Below are 24,095 nucleotides of genomic sequence, written 5' to 3' on the forward strand. Positions count from 1 at the left end.
TCTTTACTGTTGGCTATTGTACTTTGCATATCTCTGATCTTACATCAAAATTCACATCACATAGCCTTCACATAATTTCACATATCACATACATATTTTGCAACACTACACTTTACTTCACAAATTGTAATCTTCCTTTATATCTTATATTTTAACAAAACTCTATAATGTTGGCCTTCAAGCTATCACACGCTTGGCATATTACAAAGATAACTCTTGCTAACATAGGGTTAACATCTAGGATGTCATCCCTAAATAATTAAGTAATTATTTCATAACCAACATAGTTCCTTAACCTGTTATTCACCTTTTACGGTTGCACTCTATTCTACTCTGTTCATTGCCTTTACTGATAAAACTAATATATCTTATGTAGTATTGTCTGTGCCATATTGTGCACTTGGCCACATCATCAAGACACTCTGTACTATATGACCTTAATTGCGGACGTGCCAAATATTTCTATAGACTGTGCATTACCAAAAACTGTCTCTATGTTGTTAGTGAAACTATCTAACACTTAGACAATTTTAACTGTACATTATGATATCTCATCCTAGGATATATGTTTCCATAAATGAAAACCCTAACTTATCCTTCTTAACCATATTGCCAACTCCTTCACCACTAGAAATGCTCCTTGCTCTGCCCTCTAGGCCTCAACTATGGACCTTCAAGTTTGATGGATCCCAAGCCAAGGGTGTAGATGGTGCAAGGGTAGAATTCATCGACCCAAGAGACTGATCTTTAATTGTACATCCTACCATAGACTAATCATAGACTGATCATAGACTGATCTTTAACTATACATTCTGCCATAAACTATCATAGACTGATCTTTAACTGTACATTATGCCATCTCATCCTGAGATATATGTTTCCATAAATGACAAGCCTAACATATCCTTCTTAACCATATTGCCAACACCTTCACCACTAGAAATGCTCCTTACTCTACCCTCTAGGCCTCGACTGTGGACCTTAAAGTTTGATGAATCCCAAGCCAAGGGTGGAGATAGTGCAAGGGGAGAATTGATCGACCCAAGAGAAAGATATTTCCTTGCATCTTACCAACTACAATTTGAATGCATAAATAGAGTGTCAGAGTATGAAGCTTTGGTGTTAGGGCTTCTCTTTTCCCTATTTAAGAGTTGCCCGCCTTTGGGCTATGGGAGACTCTAAATTTATTGGAGCTATGAAGATTTGAAAACATGACACATCATCACACACTATACCACTCAAACCAAGTACCAATCCCTTTCAACAAAGACAATGACTTGTAAACCCTTTGATAGAACCCTTGATTTATTAAGAGGTTCAGAAGCTATTGTTAAGAAGAATAATCCTCCCCATCTGACACACTAGCTAGGTAGCTAATTTGGTCCTGGTATAGAAAAAGACTAGAGAAATTTGATTATGTGTAGATTTTTGGAACTTGAATAGAGCATTGATGAAGGATAACCATCCACTACCCTCACTAGACGAAATTTTGCATCTTGTAAATGGAGCACAAATGATGTCTTTCTTAGAAAAATACTTTAGTTGTAATCAAATTATGGTAAACCAATAAGATCGATTGAAAATGATGTTCACCACAAAGTGGGCATTGTTTGCCTATAGATGCACAATTCAGGCTCATCAATGTTGGTGCTACATTTCAAAAGGCAATATTGATACGAATTTCAAGGGCCTAGTCAATAAATGCATAATCATCTACATGGATGATTTGACAATCTTTTCCCAGGATAGGAATGACCACCCTACTCACCTTAGATTTACAAGAGACACTGATGGTCTGGCATCTCCTTGAACCCTAAGAAATGCATATTCAGGGTAACTGAAGGAAATTTATTAGGACATATCATCTCTGAGAAGGGTATCACCATTCACCCCGAGAGAGTAGAAGCATTATTGACTTTACAAATGCCTGGTAGCAAGAAAGAAATGAAGTCTTTCTTTGGAAAGCTAAACTTTGTCCGATGTTTCAGCATTGGATTTACTGAAGTGTTGAAACCTTTGAACAACATGATGAAAAAGGAAAATAAAATTGAGTGGAGCACAGAGGCAAAACAAGCCTTTGAAAAGAGAAAACAAGCGATCACAAAGGCCCTTATTCTCAGGAACCCTGATTACAACCTCCCATTTTATATTTATTCCTTTGTATCTGTGCAGTCCGTTGCTACAGTTTTAACTCAGAAGGTTGAAGGAGAAGACAAACCTATCGGTTTTATGAGCTCTCCCTTCAACAATGCCTAAGTCTGGTATTCCACCATCGAAAAGTAGGCATTTTGTCTTGTTAGGACAATAAAGAAATTTTGACACTATATAATCAGAAGAAAGGTACACACAATCATTCTAGACCAAGTGGTCAAAGCTAGGTAAATCACTGAAATGTTTAAGGTCTGATAGAGGTGGTGAGTTTATGTCTATTGAATTTACTAACTTTTGTGCTAAGAATGGTATTAAGAGAGTTGTTGACACTAAGGACACCACGCCAAAATGAATTTTTTGAGAGAAGAAATAGATCAATTGGGGATTCTACAAAGGACACTAAAGATTGAAATTAAAAGAGGTTGCACATATATTCTAGAGTGAAGCTATTAGCATTGTTTATTATACTCTCAACTGAGTTCAGTTGAAGAAAGGAACAAATAAGTCACCCTATGAACTATGGTATGATCATACTCCTAATATAAGTTACTTCAAAATATTTGGAAGTAGATGTTACATTCATAAAAATACATGGAATGGTAAATTTAATTTGAAAGGAGATGGTGGTATATACCTTGGCTATTCATCTAAGAGAAAATCTTATAAATATTTGAACAAAGCTACTAACAAAATGATTGGAAGTGCAAATGTGAGAATTGATGAGTTTAAAGAAAGGAATTATATGGAAATCAAAAGGGAACCTAAAGATTATGACAAGTTTGTGTATATTTTTGAAGAGGCACTAGGCACACTACCCAAGTTACAGCCAAGAGTTACTAAGCATCAGACAATATTACCTAAGTCAGGAACTGCTTTACCCTAGCACCAAATAGTACCACTTGAGTAGGAAGTTGAACACCTACTGAGTGAAGAAAATGCTATGAATGAATTATTACAACCTGTGTTAGTCAAATATTTGAGAAAGAATCAATCACCTGAACAAATTATTGGTGACATAGGCACTAGAGTATAGACAAGAAGTAAGGAAAGAGATAGTATCCATTTGATTGTTGATCTTGAACCAAGAACAGTTAAGGCTACATTGGAAAATGATAATTGGATAAAATCTATGAATGAATAAATTGATCAGATAGAGAATAACAACACATTGACGTTAGTATCAAGACCTACAGAGAAGAATGTGATAGGAACAAAATGGATTTTGAGAAATAAGCTAAATGAAAATGGAGAAGCAATAAGAAACAAAGAAAGAGTAATTTGTAAAGGTTATTCTCAAGAAGAAGGAATAGATTATGATGAAACTTTTGCACTATTAGGATCAACCACAGACATAAATAACATTTACATGCAAATATAACCAATATCAAAAAATAAAAAATCACATAGAAGAGAATACAAGAAACAATGATTTAACATGGTTCACCCAATCCTTGGGCTACATCCACTAACAGCAAGTCCAATATTATTATTATCTGGTGATTACAATTCACAATCCTTTACAACTAAATACCACTGCAAGAAGCTACAATCTTATCATACATAATGAAATCCCTAACCCTAATACATTTTATACAAGCTTTTGTCACTTAAAAAAATAGGATTAGAATATGTTGTCCAATAGAAAAATAGCAACCAATGCCATTTACAATAGCAATCATTTTTTGCTTCAGGGGCGCTACCCCCGAAAACCCCATCTTAGGCGAGCTACCCCCGAACCCCCATAGAAATAATCTAGGGGTAAACCATGTTGAATAAACCTCTGAGTTTGATTAGGCTCCACATCACAACAATCTTCCACTTGGAGATTGATCAGACTCCACAATAGTAACCTCCCACTTTGAGACTGATCGTAGCATCGCTAAACCTATAGCTCCCACTAGAATATCAAATCATCCTGGACTCTGATGTTCTTTTATTTTGTTCAGTCTATAAGACCAACCAAAGTTGAGGAGGAGTTCAACTTCTCCCTTGTTAATGCCTTGGTATACATATACTATTGGATAACTATTTATTAGTTAATTTCTAATGAAGATGTTTGTGAACTACTGATTGGCATGCTGATTGAAAAATAGCTATAACTTTTAAACAGTATAACATTTTTGAAATCCAAAAGTTGTCTCACATTCTATGCTTTGCTTAGTATAAGAAAAAAAAGAAAATAATAATTTTGCAAAGTTTTCAATTAGTTAAGGTGGTCAAACACGGGAGATTTTATTCTAAAAAAGTTATCGTAGAAAAATCATGTTTAATTACTTATTTGGAATAGAAATACCCAAAAATATGCATCACATCTGGTCATGAGTCTACTTTTTATATCGGTAATTATTTTTAAAAATATTATCATTTGGTTTTGATTAAGGTGGTTAGACATACACCTACTTTTTATTTTTGCCCTGAAATTTTTGTAATACTGCATCAAAATCCAAAATTTTGACCAATCAAATAATTTTTTCTCCATATAAGGCCTAGTAGTTTAAAACTAAATTCAATTTCCTACAAATTTTTTTCTTAGAACTTTTCAATATAAATCCCATAACTATTTTAAAATTAAGTGTCAAGTTATCATAATCCTGACTTGTTGGTATTTCACTACCACTGAAGGCCATAGTTTGGTTGACCATGATCTTACACATACCCTGGTGCAAAACTATATATCCAATTCAATGGTGGCAGACTCATCAACTGATATAAATTAAGCACCATCAACCATAGACATACAAAGTACAAAGAAGACACTAACAATATCTACGATCTAAAAATCGGTTGTCAAAAGTTAAAACCATATATCACTCAATATCAAATCATTGAATATGAGATGAAAGAGTGAGTAATTAAATTCTACATCTTGTGCACAATATCCTTGTTTGGATATTTTATGTTAGGAAAGATCATCGAGTATCTCAATGATGGAATGAATAAGCGACTAGTATATGCAGCAAACCATCACATAACTATGCACATAATGGGAACAAAGGAATATAGGTAGGAAAATAATAGATATATTATTCAAAGAGGAATAGAGATTGACTCATCACTGGCATAGTGAATATATATGTCAATAGGCATAGTTACTTTACCTTATCGATATGATGCTCAATCAAACTGCCAGCCTAGCATTGAATTCTACTACCCTCCGAGCTGTCCAGATGCTGACTAGGATTCATCACTTGGTCCATTAATTTTGGCTTCCATGTCACTATCTCTAATTCATCAGGACTTAGAGGATTTGATTATTTTTTTAAAATGTCTGATATGCTCTTCATTTTGTGACTTTTGTGGTGCTTGACTAAATCATCACCAAAGCATGGGATGTTGCAACCTCTTGAGATATGTAGAAGATTTGGGTCATTTAAGGAAAATGTTGATATTTTCTTTATATTACTTTTAATTTGGATTGCCATAATAAGGAAAATGTTCAAATAACATGTGACGGGCCCCAATAATCAGGCAAGTACAATAAGGAAAGCAAGAATAAGGACCCATTCCATAACAAAGTGGATCAGTAAATGCAGTACACAGGCCCACGCGGGCAAGGAGGGAATTACACTGAATTGGTACAAGCCTACCTTCTATTGGTAGCATCTCCACATCACCCAACTAGATAGTGACAAGGTAGGATCAAAACTCACACCCATATATGTGTATTGGTAATTAATGAATCCCCAAACGCATATGTCTATCATGTAAGACAAGGTAGAAGGTATGATTATATTTTACTTTTCATACATCATTATATGTTATTTACTATCAAGGTATGTTTAAGTGTTAATATTCAATTCATGGGATATTATAAATCAAAATATAAATGGTAATAAATAATATAAATACAAGATGGAATATGTGTGTGCGCGCGCGCGTGTGTGTGTTCAATGTACATATTTAAATTAGATATCTATCTATATATTGAAATCTCAAAGTATGATGTTTGATAATTATCTATATCCTATTGGAAAAGATCTTATATTAATTCAATAAGTACTATAAGAGCTATTTCTGTTGATTTTTTTTCGAGAATGTACTTGTAGGAAAAGGAAGATTGACTTCAGATTCAAAGGGAGACGTTCGATACTTTTTCAAAGGTATAGGAGCTCAGAAGATTCATGTTTAGAGGGAGTTTGATGCATTTGTCTGAAGGAGCAGATGGAGGATATGATTCAATCAACCTCCAGTGATTTCAATCATATTGATTCAGATGGAGTAAACCATGTTCAAATGGATTCTCCATTAATCAATAAATTATAGCAGTTAAGAGGAGAGTGATTCATGAATATACCTCATGACTATGTGATTTTAATTGGCCTAACCCCCTGTGTACATCATGACGAGGTGACGACTACCAAATGATGTCACTTGTATTTGCAGAAGTTATTGTAAGGTGATGACCTTACAATAGCTTATATCATGAGATTAAACGATTTCAGTATATGGGGAATGTCTTACATCACAACATTCTAGAAGGCCATTACTCAAAGAGTATTATTCTGGGAGGCCAATACTCTTGATATCAGATGCGATATCAAAACCTTTTGAGTACTTGGTGAATACCATTTATATTCTCAGAGGCCAATACTTTTGATATCAGATGTAATATCAAAACCTTTTGAGTACTTGGTGAGTATCGAATGTTGATATTCTGGGAGACCAAGACTTGTGATATCAAACCTTATTTGAGTATTTGGTGAATAAGATGTCTTCCTTATATACACTTCAATCAATAACTACATGACAAGTCGGCTCACATAAAAGTTATCTTCAGAATTATCACATTATATCTTACGTCAGCCAAATATTGATGCTTGGGCAATGTTGTGCACTTGATCTTCTATTGATGCTCGAGCAATACAATGAGCTCAGGTGACACTTTTTATTAGATGCTCGGATAACTCTATGACACTCGAGTGATACAGGAGAAATCTAACTTGAACTAATTAGCTTAGTTCAAATTGAGAACTTGGCTAACACTGTGAAACTTGGTTCACACTAGGAACTTGGTTTTCACTGGCAACTTAGGTAACTCGGTTTATATTGTGAGCTCGGTTAACATAGTATATCCTTCATCTTCTCAGACTACACTAAAATCTGCTTACTGATGAAAAGCTCGGTTAGAGTTTAACCGACCTTCTTGGGTAGCTTAAGTGGTTTGTCACTAATTGACAATATGTCTTGCCATAGGATTAACACTTGAAACCACTTGTGTGATGTTTGTGGAATTCATGTTGATCTGAAAACTATTTCAAATTGTATCAGTTAGGGATAGGTAGTAAAAATCTAGAGTAATTGTGATGAGGAGAAACAATATAAAAGTTAGAATTTGATAGGTAATTGTAAATAGGTGACGAACAAATTTTAAGGTGAGGACTCATCATTTTAGATTATGGAGGGATATTTTAAAACAATCAGCATAATTAATTTATAGGGGGATGTTAGAAGGCATAAATTAATCGTGTTTACATGTGTTATCAAGACAAACAAGAGTCGACTCTAATCAACTAGTTGCCCAACACATTTAATTGTCCACCGCACTGTCCACCATCAATTCTTCAACTAACTTTAGGCTATAGTCTATGTAGAATTTAATATATTTTCTTATAAATACAATGATTGGGTCTATGTTCGATAGATCCCATTTTTTAGTTTCTCCTCTTATTTCTCCTTTGTGCCCTATTTTCCAACTAAATCTACTTAGTAAGTTCTTCAAATCCACATATTTTTCATTTCTCTTTCATTTTAAGCACTTGAAATAGTTTTTCTTCATCCATTTATGATATGTTCATTTACCCTATCCATATTTTCATAGATTAATTTTTAGTTTTTGCATCTTTTCATTCCCATTTTATATTTTTTGTGTACTCTACATATGCAAGATGTTAGCATGTTGCAATCATCTATCAATCATATTGTAGTCCTCTAAGTTGCACATTGTATGAGGTAGTAAGCCAACGAATTTTGTAGTTTATTTATGATTTTGAGTTCTTTTGATTTTGATAATCCAAATACCTTTATCATTTTTATTTTATTTTTAATTCACGATTAAATAAATCACACTCACTCTTAGCTTTAATCAATTAACTTTACATTCTCACAATCATACTTTAAATATACCTTTTGTAACAAACCAAGTCTCTAGCCTTGGAAGAGTCCTGAGGGACTGAAAGCAATTTGTTTGGAAGGCTTGGAAGAAGCCTAGTTATAGAGTTTGGTTATAACAATAACTATCACCACCTCCTCCTTGCATCACTAGCACTCATAGTTGACATTATGAGGTGGTTTGAAGGAAATCGTGTATCATTTGAGGCTTTAACCAGCTTCTAGGCTATTGCATTATTTTTTCCCCACATTTTGGTGAAACTAATGTGAACAACCACTTTTCTAAAAGGACATTGAGAGTGTTACCTTGCATCAATGGTGATCATCACACATATTTCGCCACAAGTCTAGAGGGTTCTCGAAATGAAACTATCCTTCACCCCTTGGACAAGCCCTACAATGTAGAATGTATTCCTCTCTATGTCTTGGCTACCATCAATGGTCCATTTCCATTAGAGGTTTATTGATGGACCCTTCAAGTTAGGTCAATGTTATCATAGAGGATATAGTTTTTGTAAATGGATTAAACTCTTTGTGAATGGCTTAAATTTGTTTTCATTTACATGTACACTGGAATGTCCTTCCCTTGTTTGGGATCTACCAAATTGACCATTGGGTGGGATCCAAGGGTTTCTTCACCACCTTCATTGTGGTCCCTAAACTGAACCTCTTTTAGGTCAAGCTAGATATTCCTTAGTAGGAATCTATGTGTGTCATCCCCCCATTGGTTCACAAGTACTTGAAGTTCTTGCATTAAGGAACTATCCATATAGTCCAAGGCACTAGCTACCATCTATTGGTGTCCCATGGTGGCTTCACCCTCAATCAGTTTTGGCCTAAGGCAATTGGGCCCCTACATCCCTAGTAGGATCTCACATTCTTTGCATATCAAGCATATAAAGTTGGGAAAATGAGTATGTGTGTCATGGCCACCTTAGGCATCCCTCGCTATTGCAAGGCTCAATATACAACCCCAATGAGGTCCCTTCTTCATATGGGGCCCAAGGGAACACATGCCTTGTGGGAAGCCTCCAGGACCACCAAAGGAGTCACAATCCCTAAAAGTGTCTTTCGTTCCTGCATCCATCTCACACATGGACAAAGGAAAGGTATTGATGTTGCCTAAATCCAAGGTGCATTCACCACATGTCATTCCCATTATCCAAACATTCATTGCCCCATTGTTTATGGTCAAGCCATGAAGACCCATTGAATTGCAATGTCACCCTTGGCACCCACCACTCATCTTTCAAGGACTCCTCACGTCCCCCTAGTTACTCACAAGGGAAAAATGGGAAGGTCACCCATGACTACGCCATCATAACCTTGGTCCTTAGTCCTACCCCATCGATGGTACCCTCTACAATGTTATCCATGGCACCACAAGTCTATCCTATGATGCTAGATGACACTACTATACAATCATCTCATCCAGGACCCCACTTACCCGAAACCAACCTGCACATAAGAGTAGCTAACATAGGTGGGACAAGGCCCTAGCTCAAGAGGCCACTACAAGGGCGAATAGTGCATCTTTAGGACCTATATACATACCCACTTTAATATTTACATCTAGCTCCTCCCTTGCACCGCCTCATCCTCCTACAGTTTTTACCTTGCTTCCCTCTACACTAGGAGTGACCATTGAGCCTTGTGCTAAGCAGGTCCAAGTCTTTAACTATCCCTCATATGTGTCACCTCTCATTGCATCCCTATCAAAAATCCCTCTATTTTCCAAACCTTTGAACATGATATGCACACAGTTCATTTTCAATGCATTCATGCCTACTCCTTTCAACCCACCTACACCTTCCAGTCATCACCACACCAACTACCTAGACATCCTGAAGCCAGCCAACAATAGATAGGAGGACCACATCTCTATCTTGTGATAACAAGATCAAGCAAGGTTGAGAATATAGACATTACAAGTCTACATCTGTAGACCATCTTTATGTCTTAGTACTCATTTTGTGGATAAAGCTCTATCTTCTCTTGAGTTTGCATCCTTGTAATGAGCACCTTGGAAATGCCCAAGAACTAACCAATTGATGAAAACAATTTTAATGTCTTTGCATAAGTTTCAATTCACATAACATGAGCAAGAAGGAATTTATACAAATCGAAGATTGAATCGCTGCTAAAATATTATTAGTTCTCAAAATGATAAAATCAAATACATAGCAATGTATTCCAAAGGCCAAACCCCAAGCGAATGATGTCTAGAATGTTACAAGAGAGGATGAATGTCCTCTAATGCCAAGACCAAATCTCTAACTCACACCTCCAAGCTTTTATCAAATACAATTCACAATCCTTCGATGCTAAACAATGAGGCTCTCACCTCTATTTATACTTTCCCTACACCCTTCTAGAAGGAAATAAAATATTAATTAATTACATTCACTAGAAGCTTCCCCCTTCCAATAATTAATGCATTCTATAGAAACTCCTCCCTCACAATACAATAATTAATTGTGCTTCTAGAAAATTAAATTATTAGATGCTTCTCTCTTTCTAATAAGTAATTCACTAGAAGCTTCCCCCTTCCAATAATTAATGCATTCTTTAGAAACTCCTCCCTTACAATACAATAATTAATTGTGCTTCAAGAAAATTAAATTACTAGAGGCTCCTCCCTTTCCAATAATTAATGCACTGTCTAGAAGCTTCTCCTTGCAATACAATAATTAATTAAATTAATTAAATATAAAGTCACCTTTTAATTTTTAATTTATTTAATGACTTTATAAGAAATTAATTTAATTTCCTCTTATGCTTTACTTAGCCTCTAGAGAACATGAAGGCTAAGAACTCCACTTAGTTGCTAAAAAGATGGGGACATTACAATCCGCCCTCCTTGAAATTGTTTGTCCTGAAGCAATCTCAGTCCTATTTGTTGTAGCACCTGCTCACTCTCCCAAGTAGCATCTTCCTCTGACAGATATCTCCATTTGACTAAATATTCTTTAATCAACCTGTTTCAAAAAGTCCTTTCCCTAGTATCTAGAATAGCCGCAAGAATCAATACAAGATTTCCCTCCTCATCTAATGGTGGCAATTCTACAAAAGGCACTACTCTCTTACCGATGGCTTTCTTAAGCCTCAACACGTGAAACACATTCTGCACCTGACTGCCGTCTAGAAGCTCAATCTCACAAGCAACCTCGCCCACCTTGTGAATCACTTTGTAGGGGTCATAAAACCTAGGCCTCAACTTCTCTGCTATGCTCTTCTTGAGTGATCACTGTCTATATGGTTGTAGCCTCAGGTAAACCATATCCCCAACCTCAAAATTTTGCTCTATCTGGTGTTGGTCAGCATACAATTTATGCTGATTTTGGGCTTGTTGTATATTCTCCTTGAGCACCCTCAAAATGTCCTAACTATCCTGCAAGAAGTGTTTTGCTTTGGGCACTCTACTATCCCCCAAAACCAGATCCATGAAACTAGGTGCTTCATAACCGTACAGTGCCATGATTGGAGTCATCTTGATGGATATATGATAAGTGGTGTTATAACAGTGCTCTCCCATATGTAGCCATTTGACCCAAGCCCTCTGTTGTGCAGTCACATAGTTCCTCAGATATCCTTCCACCCATTTATTCACAATCTCTATATGTCCATCTGTCTGTAGAGGATAACTAGTGCTAAGTGTAAGATCTGTACCGCACAACCTAAACAATTCCTACCAAAAAGTACTCATAAATTGATTGTCCCGATCATTGACAATGAAACTAAGTAGCCCATGTAACCTGAATATCTCTGTGAAGAAAAGATCAGCCACCTGTGCTGCTATGTAAGTGGATGGAATAGCAAAGAAGTGAGCAAACTTTGTCAACCGGTCAACTATCACATAGATGCAATCTTTCCCCTCTACTCATGGTAACCCGGTGATGAATTCCATAGAAATACTTTCCCATTTCCTATCCGGAATGGGCAAAGGCTATAAAAACCCTACAGAATATGTGTGCTCTCCCTTATTCTATTGACAAATTGTACACTCCCTGACATGCTTCTGAACATCATCCTTGAGCACTTTCCATGTGAACCACTCACGGATCTGCATGTAGGTCTTAAAGACCCCTAGATGTCCAGTTGTAGGTGCATCATGAAATGCCTTTAGTATTACCTCCCTAAACTATGATGAAGGAATCAAATGTATCCTACCCTAAAACTTAATCAATTTATCCATCACTACATAACGATCATCTTGTATGGTGCCTGCAATCAATCTAGAAGCCAAAGTGTCCCTCGCATACTCTGTTGTAATCTTACTTCTCTAATCTCATGTAATCTCAGCTAGAGCACAAATATGAGGTCTCCTAAATAAAGCATCTGCCACCACATTCTTTTACCTTTGACAAACTCAATGTCAAAGTCATAGGCCTGTAACTTCATAATCCACTTCTATTGTCTATTATTCAAATCATGCTGGCTCATGAAGTATTTGATGTTGTTGTGATCAATTTTGATAACAAACTTTCCCCCAACTAGGTAGGACCGAAACTTAGCCAATGCATGCATAATAGCCAAGATCTCTCGATCATAGATGGAATAGCTCCTCTCCACTCCACGGAGCTTCCTACTCTCAAAAACAATGGGATGCTTCTCCTGCATCAAGACTGCCCCAATCCCATCTCCTGACGCATCAAATGAAGCTCAAATGGCTTTGTGAAATATGGTAGAGCTAGTACTGGACATGATGACATCACCTTCTTGAAATGATCAAAGCTTCTCTGAGTAGCACCTATCCATGCGAAGGCCCCTTTCCTGGTAAGGTCTATCAAGGGTGCTGCGATCTGTGAAAATCCCTTAACAAATCTCCTATAAAACCCACAGAGACCAAGGAATCCCTTAAGCTGTGTAAGATTCATAGGAGTAAGCCAATCAACAATAGCCCTAATCTTTTCAAGATATACCCGAACTCCATCTGCGCTAATGATATGCCCAAGGTATAGTAGCTTAGTCATCCCAAACAAATACTTAGATTCCTTGGCATACAGTGACTCTTTCTCCAAAGTGGACAACACCATCTCAAGATGTTGTAAATGCTCCTCCCAAGTCTTACTGAAGACTAAAATGTCATCAAAGAAAATCAAGACAAATCTCCTAAGCTGCTCCTTGAATACCTAATTCATGCAACTCTGGAACGTAGCAGGGGCATTGGTTAGCCCAAATGGCATAACCAAAAACTCGAAGTGGCCAGAGTGACACCAAAAAGTTGTCTTCTCAATGTCCTCCTCCCTCATCTTGATCTAATGATACCCTGACCATACATCAATCTTTGTAAAAAAGCATGCATCATGTAACTCATCAATCAACTCATCTATTCGTGGGAGGGGATATCTATTCTTAATGGTCTTCTTATTTAATGCCCTGTAATCAATGCACAAACACATCGTCCCATCCTTCTTCTTTACCAACACTACTGCTGAACCAAAGGGGCTCTTATTAGGCCTAATATGCCCTACTTCCAACAACTCCTTAATTGCCTTCTCTATCTCATCCTTATGTTTCTTAGGATGACGATAGGGAGTAATAATGACTGGTTTGGCCCCTCCTCAAGCTCAATAACATGCTCTCTTCCCCTGTCAGGAGGAACCCCATGCGAGATCTTGCCAAATACCTTGTTGTGCCTGTCAAGTATCTCCTGGATATGTGGTGGATGACTCTTCACCTATGGCTCTTGTGAAGTTGGCATAGTGAAACATTCTGCTGCCCACTCTATGTTATTATGACGAAAAAGTCTCTACATTATCTTCAGGGAAACTACTCTACAACTCCCATCTGAAAGTCCTCTAAGCACAACAGTTCTTCCCTCATGTTGAAACCTCATCTCCAATTTTGCTAGGTTAAGTGTGAACTCTACTAGCAAGGCCATCCATATCATGTCGAGGATGACATCATAGTCTCCCATGTCTACCACATAGAACTCATCTTCCAACACATAGCCATCTCCAAACCTGATGTGAAGATTAGATATCTTTTGAGTGCATAATAATTTGTCACCATTAGCTACCACGACTCTAAATCTGGTGTGCTCCTTGGTCTATAGACCTCTCTTGGCTACCAATTGTGCATCTATAAAATTATGTGTAGCCCCAGTGTCAATGAGTGAGATCACTTTTTGCCCTTGGATAGTACCCCTAACCTTAAATGTGATTGCCTTTTGAGCCCCCATTAATCATGCTAATGACTTCTTATCCTTAGGAATATTCCTCTCCTCTATAGTGTTATCCTCATCTAAATCAGAGTGTTGATCCTCCCTCTCTGACTGTGACTCTTCTGCTAAGAAATACTCCATTTGATTTGCCTTAGCCTTGAGAGGACACTTATGAGATAAATTCCAAGACTCTCTGCAATGAAAACATAACTTCTTCTTTCTTAAATCATTCAAGGTGTCATTATCCAACTTATCTATTTTTGGCTGAGCATCCTTGTGAAAAGTTTTTTTTCCTTCTCCTTGTCCCTTTTCATATAAGAATCCCTATGCTGAAATATGCTCCTTAATGAAGAAAGTGCTAAGTCACGAGCCTTTTTAGTGGCCTCCTGCAACATATTGGGTCATGCCCCTTGATCCAACCTCACAAGGGTTTTGAGAGTCCATCCATAAACAACTCTACCAACCTCCTCTCTGAAATATCTATGACCAACACAGCTAACCTCTGAAACTCACTGATATACGTCTCAACTAATCCCCACTGCTTGAGTTGTGCCAACTCCTTAAACTATAATTTGGGATCCCTAGTATCAAATCTCTCTATGAGCTTCTCAGTGAACTCCTCGTAAGATGTGATTTGATTATGTCCCAAGGTTACCATGCCATGGTGTCACCACTCATGTGCCAGTCCATCCAAGTGAATAGCTGCATACTTTATAGCCTCCTCTTCAGGCATAGGATTCAACTACAAGTATGTATCCATCTTTTGCACCCAAGCTCGTGCAGTCACCTTCCCTAAAGCATCATAATAAGGTAAAGAAAGTTTCCCAACTTTCTTTCTCGGCTCAAGGTTTTGACTTCTTCCTCCTGATCTGGGCATGTGTCTCATCCTCAATTCCAAGTAATCTTTAAGAGAAATGTTTGCCTGAAACTCCGGTCTACTAGCCTCCCAATCCCTCCTGAATTGATCCTGTAACTTCGTAATCTACGATTTATTAATCAGTTGAACTGGATCTTTGGGTGGGAAGGTGGGTAGAAGAGGTCTTGAGCTGGCTGTTTGAGCTAGGCATGCAACATATCTAAAGTTATTCACCTCATTGCCATTGTTGTCATATCCATTATTACCATTAATGTTGCCTCGACCTCCATTATCATTACCCCTATTATTGTTGTTTCCATTATTGGCATCACCCAGATTAATATTGATGCCCATTTGTCTAGCCATTAGCTACAACATCATATCCATTTGCCTATTCTGCTCCTATTGCATCATATCCATTTGCCTATTCTGCTCCTCCAATGTATCTTGTAACTTGAACATTACATTTTCTTGATCTGGACTGGTATTCCTATCATCTCGGTCACCCATACTGTTGTCTTGTTCAAAGAATGTCTCCTTTGTATCTATATGATTGGATTGTATGTCCCTATGCACAGATGAACTACCATATTCATTATGCAATTCTGAACTCCTACTTTGTCTTGCTCTGGTATTGCAGAAATTATAAAGCCCTTGTCGCATGCTCAAACATAGATGTTGAAGATCTCCACAAGATGGCAGGACTTATAGTTATGATACCACTGTAATGGGCACCCTAGAAATGCCCAAGAACTAACCAATTGCTGAAAATGATTTTAATGTCTTTGCATAGGGTTCAATTCACATAACATGAGCAAGAAGGAATTTATGCAAATTGAAGATTGAACCACTGCTGAAATATTATTAGTTCTCAAAATGATAGAATCAAATACATAGCAATGTATTCCAAAGGCCAAACCCCAAGGGAATGATGTCCAGAATGTTACAAGAGAGGATGAACGTCCTCTAATGCCATGACCAAATCTCTAACTCACACCTCCAAGCTTTTATCAAATGCAATTCACAATCCTCTGATGCTAAACAATGAGGCTCTGACCTCTATTTATACTTTCCCTACACCTTTCTAGAAGGAATAAAATATTAATTAATTACATTCACTAGAAGCTTCCCCCTTCCAATAATTAATGCATTCTATAGAAACTCCTCTCTTAAAATACAATAATTAATTGTGCTTCTAGAAAATCAAAATACTAGAGGCTTCCCCCTTTTTAATAATTAATGCACTATCTAGAAGCTTCTCCTTGCAATAAAATAATTGATTAAATTAATTAAATATAAAGTCACCTTTTAATTTTTAATTTATTTAATGACTTTATAAGAAATTAATTTAATTTCCTCTTATGCTCCACTTAGCCTTTGGAGAACGTGAAGGCTAAGAACTCTACTTAGTTGCTAAAAAGATAGGGACATTACAATCCTCAATTTTATAGAGGTCGTTCAAGATGGTTCTCTATTGATAATCCCTTGAGAGTTCCATGCGAGCATTGACACTTGTATTTTCAACTCCTTAGAGAATATTCTGGCATTGATGATGATCTTTCCCTAATCCCTCTCACTCACAATGGTAGAGATCTTAGAATGTGGACTTTTTTTAGTTCTTTTTCCCTTGCCCTAGCTACTGATGAGGCATTTGGGACCGTCCTTATAGTCGTTTCATTGTAGTGTTGACCTCCCTCTCGATATGATGAAGATTGGGAGGATGATGATTCATTGATGGATGGTCTGTTCGGTCAAGATCATGCTTACAACTATACATTAGTGTATTTTTGTACATGTTCCCTTGTAGCATGTATGTTATTTTTATTCCCTCTCAGGGGACCCTTGTACTTTTTTGGTACTTGAAAATAGAAGGTTCTCTATCATGATCCTTCTTCTATATGTCATAATTCTTAATTGTTGAATTTGGGGATGATGTAAAGCATCAGGAGCATTTAGCCTCTTCTCCATGTTAACCCATAATTTTATTTTTATTTTTCATGTGTGTTTCTTCAAATTTGTGTTTGGGTGGTAGTGATTATATATCCCCTCAAAGTGGACCTTCATCCACGTTTTTGGATTCTAATGTCAATCTTATCATATCCCCTTGTGTTTTTGTGTAGGATATTGTGGAAACATGTGTTTCCCATGACACTCCATGACAACAGCTCGTATGTTGACATGTCACATCATCCACCCTTCCTTCCTTAGAATTGTCTATACTCGCCTTTGAGCAGCATAGCCCTTCCCAAGGGGGGGCCATATTATCTGCATATCTTTGTCTTCGCTAACATTTTCTCTACACCATTATTTTTTCTTTGTTTTTTAAAAATAAAATCATTTAGAACTTGCCTTAGTGGGGGGTCAAACCATCATCTTGTCTTAGTGGGGGACCAAACCACCATCTTTCCTTAATGGTAGCAAAAGCACCATCCTCTCTTAGTGTGGGTCAATTCATTGTCCTACCTTAGTGAGGGCCAATCCATCGTCTTGCCTTAGTAGGGGCAATCCATTGTCCTACCTTAGTGGGGGACAAACTATTGTCTTACCTTAGTAGGGCCAATCGATCATCTAACCTTAATGGGAACAAAACCACTCTCTTGCCTTTCTAGGGTGTAAGCCATTATCTTTCCTTAATGGGAACCAATTCTTTTTTCACCTAAGTGGGGGCCAAACCATTGTCTTGCCTTAATTGGGTCCAATCTATTGTCATGTCTTAGTGGGGGCTAAAAAATTGATCAATATATCAAGTTGCAATGTCATATGACTTGATATGACACAACTTACCAATTATATCAATGCGCCTAATCGGTTTTCTCTTTCATAGGTGCTTTCACCACCTAGCATGCCTAAGCATCATAGACTCAATTTAACATTGCACCAAGAGTTCTTCACAAAGGGTGAACCCATGTATCGAAATTCCTACAACAAGATAAGAAGTTTCCTTACTTTATCTTTTCTTCCATAATCAATATGCTTGCTAAAGTGGGGAAAAAATGTAATAGCATAAAATTTGCAGCCTTGTGTAAAATCTATTTGCATACATTGTCCTCATCTTAGCCTAAGACACAATTCCACCACCTTATTTATCTGCATCACCATAACACATCAACATGTAGCCAAAATCTATGTGAAGGGGCCCTAGCATCTATGGACAAGTGTGCCTCAAAGACATCCACATGGCACGCTATCATCTGTAAATCTACAAACATGTAGAGAGTTGTTTGAGTGTTACAAACCTTCCACCCTCCAGTTGTAACACCCAAATTGTGGCCTTGCCTACACAAATTTCATTCAAGTTGTTCAAAAAACCTCTCTTGCTTACATTTTAGGTCTTATAGATCATTCAATAGAAGACTCGCATGTCCAAACTTATTTTCTTTCTCTTAACATAATCGCTTTTACATCCCATCATCCATTTTTCTTAAGGGTTCTACCATTGTTGCACTCTCAAGCTCTCATACTCGGCTTCTTTGAGAATCTATCTTCTATATCTTATTTATCTTTCATATTATTGAACATAATCTCCATCATCGAATATCTATCACCATTTTTCTCATGTCTATTGGTTGTCTCTAGAGGTGGAAATGCCAAAATGAGGGTTTGACTGTGGAAAACTTTTAAGTGGTCCCAACTATTTCCTTCTTTTATGTTGTGCAGGTCTTGTTCATTATGAGCTTGAGAGTTTGAAGGACTTATTTGGAACACACTGTCAACCGTCTAATTCAGTTTCATCTCCTTCTCTATGTCTTATTTTCTTCATTTGATAAGTCGATCACATATCTTTCATTTTGGTTAAAATCAACTTAATAAGTGCTTAAAATCCACATATTTAGATTAGCTTCGCTTCATCCATTTACGTTTTGTTCATTTATACTACTTGTATTTGCACAGATTAGTTTTTATTTTGCATCTTTTCATCTTCATTATGTTTTTCCTATAATCTTCATGTGTGGGACGTCAGCGTGTCATGCTACCATACATCAGGTGCATTGTAGTCCTCTAGGTCGCCTGTTTATCCGAGGCAGTGAGCCCACAAATTTCATAGTTTGTCGGTAATTTCAAGTTCTTCCAGTTCCCATAACTTATCATTTTTTTTATTTGTTTAGTTGACAATTAATTAACTTGCAGTCAAACTTAGTTTGAATTAATTATCTTCACATTCTCACAGTCATACTTTAAACAAACCTCTTATCAAACCAAGTAGCTACCTCTATCTCGGGTTTGATATACCTGCCACTCCTAGTAGACGACATTGTGAGATGGCGTGAAGGGAATCATGCATTCCCTTGAGGCTTTCATCGGCTTCTAGACTAGAGTATTATTTTCTTTCCAGAATCGAATTGTTAGATGATAGAGGTTGGAGATATTAGATGCACAGAGCTCTTTATTTACTTTCTAAATATTATGTATTGCACTACTCAACCTTATTACTAATAATAAAATATAACAATTTACCACTAATACAAATATATAAACCTCTAATAGAACTTGTTCTATTATGGAAGAGCTTAGGCATAAGCTAAATTTCTACACTGATCAAAATGGATTTTGTCAATTCATAATGTGGAAATTCATCTCATTCCTCAATATTTAAATTTAAATTTTAAATAATTAAATTATCTCCACAAAAAAATTTTAAAAAAGAACAGTTTAAGTTTGCAGCTACAAATCGAAAGGATAGATGAACCGACGGACAGTTCAAAACCCTAAAAGAAGTCTGTATATGAAATCAAGCTAGGACAAGAAGGTTGAAGTATTTGTTTGGCTTTCATACTTAAATGCATGGGTTTGCACAGTAATATATGTCTACTGAAGAAACTCTTGAATGCCAAAGCTCGGGAGCAAGTGCATGGAACGCAATTTCCACAGTAAAAATTGGTTGGTGACCCTAATCAAAATGGTGAGTGGTGAACATTTGAATTGTAGTAACAAGTTGGAACAGCAGCATCGGTTCGAACTTGGTGTAGAGAATATACCCGCCATCTGCAGTTGAGTTTGTCTTCTCAGGGAGCTTCTGTGCTTATTATTTGTGAAGTTGATTCAGAACTAGGGTTTGAGTTTTTATTTCAGCCCACAAACTTTTAAATGTTGATACTTTATTTCAGCCAACAATCCTTCAGTGAGAATTATTCGAAACATGGACTGAACTAATACATACATAGTTTCTATCAAAAACTTCATACAGTAATCATGCTGACAAGTTTGAGCGCCTAGGGTTATGATTTCCCAAAATTACCCATTCTTGAGAAGGATAAATATCTTCTGGTCTGATTGTAGGGCTTCACATTATTTTGATAATAAGGTTTGCTCTGGGATTTGGTCTCCGTGTTATTTTGATTAAGTTCTTACAAGAGAAAAACTTATCACCTGAGTTCAATTAGGGAGATTTACTGCCTAGTAAAGATAATCAACATATTACTGTTTTACATTATGCGTCTTTAAGGAAACTTTGTTTCCAGAACGGTACATGAAATATGCAGTGATAGCTGAAGAAGTATGGTTAAATTTCCTAGAGATTGAAATGTTGGAAAAGTATGGTTAAGACAGTCCTGGAAGTTTCTGATTAATCTGTTACCGAAGGATCTTAATACACATTTCCCTCAAAATAATGAGATTTAGAGTCCAAACATAACTTCCAGCCTAAAATTATACTCAATTTGTTATTAGCAATGCAAAGCTATTGAATGGAAATCTTCAGAATTTTGTTGTTGAGAGACTTGTTCAGTAATGCGATTAAAGGTTCTCAACTAAAGCTTTTGCAGTTGAATGGAAATTTTAAATCTTGAACTAGAAACAAATCTTACCTCTCGTCAATAATCTTTAAACAGTCTTCACCTTTCCACCAGTAAACTCCAGAGAATAAAATGCGAATTCAAGACAACACTTGTGCGCCGCAGCTGTAATAAAAATTATGAATTTTTATTAAAAACGAATTTGGTACAGCTAATTTTAATTTATCGGTGGACATATTTCATGCTTTTCAATTGAAGTTAACGCTAGGTTTAGGTTAATCGAAAACAAGTCCAGATCTCTAACAACAATCCCTGAAGTATCTTCACATTTTCAACAGTAAACACCAGAGATTCGATCGGTAATCTCTAGAAACCCGAATATGAACTGGTGATGGTAAATCCCTGCGAAATTAGTTTATATTCGTCTCCACAGCAGAATTCCGGTGTAGGAAAAAGTGGTTATTTTTCATTAAAAAAACATAAGCTACAGATTGTTTTAGTTTATCGCTAGATGCATTTTATTCTTTACATTTGAAGTTAAAGCTAGGGTTTGGTGAATCGGAACAAGTCCGAATCTGCAACAATCCATAATCAATATTCACATTTAGGACAGTGAACACCGAAAATTCGAACAAAGATCTACAGAAACTCGAACATGAACTGGTGATGGTAAATCGATACGAATAAAGATTAAATCCTGCGCCGCAGCGGAATTACCGCATAAAAAAAAGTAATATTATTTATTAAAATATATACGCTACAGCTGATTTTAATTTAGGGTTTGGCAAATGACGAACAAGTCCAAATCTCTCACAACAATCTTAAAACAATCCTCACCTTTCCAACAGTGAATTCCACAAGTTCGAACGATAAGCTCCTGAAAATCGAACATGAACCGGCGATGGTAAATCCCTGCGAAATTAGATTAAGGAGGCGAACTTGATTGTTTTCCATTTAACTTCATGATTTTCCTTTGAAAATAAAATGTTACAACTAATATTATTTTATCGCCCTAGCTGTGTAATGCTCTACATTAAAAGTTACATTTAGGGTTAGGGTTAGGTCATTTGCCCATTTACGGTATACACCATCAATCCACACAAAAAATTCTGTCGGTCTAGGGTTTGCTCGTCACGTACAACACAGCCAAGATCCGCCTTTACGCCATGGTACACGTAACTGCATACTGCGAATAAATTCGTTTTAATAAAATATTTGGGATTTTTCTGCAACCCGTTTTTTAAAGTTTTTTCTGTGCAGACGAAAAATGCATAGGTTCAACTACCAATAATAAGGGACGGCGTCTTTATTCTCCCTTTCTAAGGTCTTTTCCTTATTAATTGAAATGTTTTTATTTTTCTTGAATTTGAACATGATCTTCTTCCTTCAAATTTAATGATTTAATTGAATTATAGATTTGAATTTGGTTCATATTGTGGAATATATAGGTCAGAATAAATGATTTTATTTATTCAAATATATAAACATTTGGATTTTTTCTTTTATTTTTTCTAGTCTTTTTTTATCAATTTATGGTGAGCAATGCATTTTGATATATTCCGAGTTTGATTCGTGTGATCTATCATCATTCATCATCATTTTTCTCTTCCATCTCTTCTCATCGTGATGATGGATCACTAAGTGTGATTCAAGCATAAAATTTGGTACACAATCAAAACCATAATAGATATACATCTCTCAAACACAGTGACTTTCATCCTAATGATGGATCATAGAGTAAGACACTCAATGATCCATCATCATTTTTCTCCTCCATCTCTTCTCATGGTGATGATGGATCACTAAATGTGACTCAAACGTAATATTGATAATAATAAAAATTAGATATGCAATCATTTCCATAAATATGACATTGTCATAGATTGTCAAAGTCTGCTATTGAAAATAAATTATACTTCTTTTTTTATTTTTTAAAGTAATTGATTGGAATTTATTTGACTCATATTATATTTACCATTAATTAAATAATGTGTATAAGAATGAGGTTGACATATATTATATTACAATAGAATAAATAAGACTTTAGAAGAACTAAGTCCTTAAAAGACATTGTAACTATAGTGTACAATAAATGATATTTAGATTAGTACTATAAATTTAATAGATAAACTATCCAATTTAATTATAACTTTACATTTTATATATTTCTTTTATTTAAATTATTTTTTTATAAATATATTTTTATAGTATTTTGTTAATATTAATTTATTATAATAAAATGTGTAAATTCACTTGAACTTATTAAAAATATATGAAATTATACAATTATACATCTAAAATTTTGAATCAAAAATTTTATTCTATATTTTATAAATATTATTTTATTAAATACATTTTGTATACTTGATGGTCATGTTATAGAGTGTGTTGTCTATGTTGTAAGTTCAAATGTAGAGATTCAAAAAGAATCCTCTAACATTTGTCTTTGTCATAAACCTAATTCTTTTCATAGATGTTAGTTTTAGTTAATGATTCATTTCTTAAAGTTTAACTCTACATGAATAAATTCAAATTTTAATTATTTAAATTCATATATATCAATAGCGATGAATTTATTTTATTAATTTTTGTAGCTAAACATATCCTATTGTAATGAATTTTGTTAACTACTTATTAAAAAAATTAGTTTCAACTAATTAATAATTTTTAAGATTTTAAAAAAAAAAGTCTAAAGCATTATGTCAAATTGTCAAATAATAAAATTATCAAAATTATTTATAGTAATATTATAATTATAATTGACATGTTAATGGGCTTCCAAGGATTCATCCTTCTATTACAAATCAAGAAATCAAGGAGAAGCATTTAAGGGTGGAGGAAGGATGGTTTAGAGTCCACTTTTGATGGACATGAAATCTTCTAAGTAGGCAATAATGGTACTAGGAGCGAAGGAATTACCAATAATGTGCTTGATTACCAATAATGTGGTTGAATGACAAGGAGAATTTTTCACTCTCAAAGTTTCTAAGAAAACATGGTAGCAAGAAAATCCATCTTTTTGAATGTTACTAGATGGATTTGAGAGCTTTCTAGTTACTTATACTAGACAAGAAGGGAAATG

The 24,095-nt window shown here is 35.7% G+C and overlaps 1 long non-coding RNA gene across 5 annotated transcripts in view; it reads right to left on the minus strand.

Annotated features, from left to right (window-relative positions):
* Positions 1 to 22,306, minus strand: part of LOC149551164 (uncharacterized) — an 83,936-nt gene extending 61,630 nt beyond the window's left edge. For 3 of the 5 annotated variants that reach the window (XR_016352694.1, XR_016352693.1, XR_016352697.1), the window contains exons 1-2: positions 21,851 to 22,051; positions 21,086 to 21,178 (exon numbers count right to left, since the gene is read on the minus strand). This is a non-coding gene — a long non-coding RNA (uncharacterized LOC149551164). The other 2 variants (XR_016352698.1, XR_016352696.1) reach the window with 2 other exon arrangements.
* Between the last annotated feature and the right edge of the window lie 1,789 nt (positions 22,307 to 24,095).

The sequence above is a fragment of the Cupressus sempervirens genome, chromosome 6 (genome assembly GCF_028749045.1).
Source record: "Cupressus sempervirens isolate cs-2001-9-10 chromosome 6, ASM2874904v1, whole genome shotgun sequence".
In the NCBI taxonomy this organism is placed as follows: domain Eukaryota; kingdom Viridiplantae; phylum Streptophyta; class Pinopsida; order Cupressales; family Cupressaceae; genus Cupressus; species Cupressus sempervirens.